This window comes from Myotis daubentonii, chromosome 21 (assembly GCF_963259705.1).
Source record: "Myotis daubentonii chromosome 21, mMyoDau2.1, whole genome shotgun sequence".
NCBI lineage: Eukaryota > Metazoa > Chordata > Mammalia > Chiroptera > Vespertilionidae > Myotis > Myotis daubentonii.
Genome location: NC_081860.1, coordinates 10,662,776 through 10,665,874, shown reverse-complemented (window position 1 = coordinate 10,665,874; position 3,099 = coordinate 10,662,776). Strand labels below are relative to the sequence as shown.

The 3,099-nt window shown below is 42.4% G+C and overlaps 1 pseudogene; it reads left to right on the top strand.

The window, feature by feature from the left end:
* Positions 1-2,788: 2,788 nt before the first annotated feature.
* Positions 2,789-2,889, top strand: LOC132223194 (U2 spliceosomal RNA; annotated as a pseudogene).
* The last annotated feature ends 210 nt before the right edge of the window (positions 2,890-3,099 follow it).

Sequence of the window (3,099 nt, the reverse complement as noted above, 5' to 3'; positions counted from 1 at the left end):
ACAACCTGGGCATGTGCCCTTGACTGGAATCGAACCCGGGACCCTTCAGTCCGCAGGCCTTTGCTCTATCCACTGAGCCAAACCAGCTAGGGCTCTTTTATTCTTTTGAATGTGAATACGCTGCTTATTCAAAAAATAAATACACTTAAAAGTGAAAGACGGAAAGATCGGAGGATTAACACATTTTATGATATAAAAATGTAAAACCTTGCCCTAACCGGTCTGGCTCAGTGGCTAGAGCGTCGGCCTGCGGACTCTAGGGTCCCAGGTTCGATTCCGGTCAAGGGCATGTACCTTGGTTGCGAGCACATCCCCAGTAGGGGGTGTGCAGGAGGCAGCTGATCGGTGTTTCTCTCTCATCGATGTTTCTAACTCTCTATCCTTCTCCCTTCCTCTCTGTAAAAAATCAATAAAATATATTTTTTAAATAAAAAAAAACGTAAAACCTTTTATGTTTATGTATGAAATCATTTGATGCCTGGGGTTTGCTTTGAAATAATCCAGATGAAATATCGAAGTCGGGGCTGGCTGCTCAATTCAGCATGATTTAAAAATAGAGTAGCCCAAGCCGTTCTGCCTCAGTGGATAGAGAGTCGGCCTGCAGACTGAAGGGTCCCAGGTTCGATTCCCAGTCAGGGCACATGCCCAGGTTGTGGGCTCGGTCCACAGTGGGGGGTGTGCAGGAGGCAGCCAATCAATGATTCAATGATTCTCTCTCATCATTGATGTTTCTCTCTCTCTCTCTCTCTCTCTCTCTCTCCCCATCCCACCCTCCCTTCATCTCTGAAATCAATAAAATATATTTTTTAAAAATAGGGGGGGGAAATAAAAAATATATAAAGAAAAAAAAATAGGGGGAAATCAGTTGGTTAGAGCATTGTCCTGATATGCAAAGGTTGTGGGTTTAATCCCTGAGGGACAACCACTGAATGTTGTTTCTCTCTAAAAACCAATTAAAAATAAAACAGGGGAACATCAGAAACAACCTTATGGCTCAGTAACTGGGAACTGGTTAAATGAATTATGGTCCTGCATGTGCAAAAATACTATATCACCACTTAGGACATAATAAACCATGTTTTTACAAGTCCCAGAAGAATCTGTTTTGTTTGTGGAGCTGGAAAACCTCTCTAAGTATGACACAAAGCTCAGAAGCCACAAAAAGGAAGACTGAGAAACCTGACTACATAAAAGCAAAAATCTCTGCATTGCAAAACCCACCTCCAGCAACGTCAAAAGGAAAACTTCCTACTGGGCACGGGCCTTATCTCGATCTATCGCTGCTGGAGCTCAGAGCTGGGCAGTGTGACTTCATCATACCCTTCCTACTTTTCAGTATGTTTTCAAATTGCTGTAACAAAGAGTTAAAGATAATTTAAGTATTGTGAAAGAAAGGGGCCACATGCTGACCTGACAAGCTCAGGAGAGGCCTGCATGGCAGTTTTGCAGACTCCGGAGACCTAAAGTAACCACAAAGGATGGTCTGAAATTAAACCTTAACTAAAAGCAGTTATGGTGGGCAGTTACGTCCTAAGCCGATATCTTCACTGATAAGGTCAACCTTTACTGTAGCTGAGCCTATCTGTCTTTTTGCATCTATGATAACATACCCTTGAAATGTCTGGGTAACTTGTGATTTCCCTGTATCTGGAGCCCCTGGGGCAGGGCCAGGTGTGCTGGGCCCAGGACAGATGCAGCAGATTCTTTCATTTGTCATGTTAATTGTTCCTGCACCCACCTAAGTATGTGTCCATCATTTCACTTTTTATCCTATCACAGAGGTTTCCCCCACTTCACTTAATCCCACCTCCTTGAATGTGTCACCAATGAATTTCATGTATAAATACGGATGTAACCCTGCCATTCTCCGGAGCACTATCTCAATTCGTTGAGGTTCTGCTTCCCGGCATATGTCGACAGTTTGGCTCAAATAAACTCACAAAATTCTTTGCAGGTTTCAATGGTTTTTTTTACGTTAACAGTATATACAAGCTTCTCTATGGCAAAAGACACTATCACACTGGACTAGAATAGTTGCAACACATAAAACAAAGGATGAATACCAATAATGTTCAGAAAGGCCCTATAAGGCGATTTAAAAGTAAATCAAGCCCTAGCCAGTTTGGCTCAGTGGAAGCGGGGACCTGAAGGGTCCCAGGTTCGATTCTGGTCAAGGGCACATACTCGGGTTGCAGGCTCGATCCCCACTAGAGGGTGTGCAGGAAGCAGCCAATCAATGATTCTCATCATTGATGTTTCAATCTCTCTCTCCCTCTCCCTTCCTCTCTGAAATCAATAAAAATATATTTAAAAAAAATAAAAATAAATCAAGATGCCACAGTTGAAAACAGAGCAAAGGATTAGATTTTAAAAACTCATGGAAGGCCTAGCTGGTTCGGCTCAGTGGATAGAGTGTTGACCTGCAGACCAAAGGATCTCGGGTTCGATTCTGGTCAAGGGCACATGCCCGGGTTGCAGGCTCCTCCCCTGCCTGGGCCCTGGTTGGGGCTCATGCAGGAAGCAACCAATCCATGTGTTTCTCTCACATTGATGTTTCTCTCTGTCTTTCCGTCTCTCTAAAAATCAACGGAAAAATATTCTTGGGTGAGGATTAAAAATAAATAATTAAATAAATAAATGAAAGGTTACATTTCAAGTCACCTCAGAGGATGATAAATGATCCTATTTTAAAAAAACACACACACAAGAAACAAACTCACAGAACAGGAAATTTTTAAAAAGGTCAATCTACACATGAGAATATGTTCAACCTTAATCATATTCAGGTATCGCTTCTCGGCCTTTTGGCTAAGATCAAGTGTAGTATCTGTTCTTATCAGTTTAATATTCAGGTGTGAACAACAAAAAAAAGGCCACATGCTAACCTGACCAGCTCAGGGAAGGCCTGCGTGGCCGTCTTGCAAACTTAAAGACCTAAAGTCACCACAAAGGACCGTCTGAAATTAAAACTTGAACTAAAAGCAGGTAGGGTGGGTAGTCACGTCCTAAGCCTGTATCTTCCCTGACAAAGGTCAGTCTTTACCTTAACTGAGCCTATTGTCTTTTTTGCATCTACGATAACATATCAGAGAAATGTCA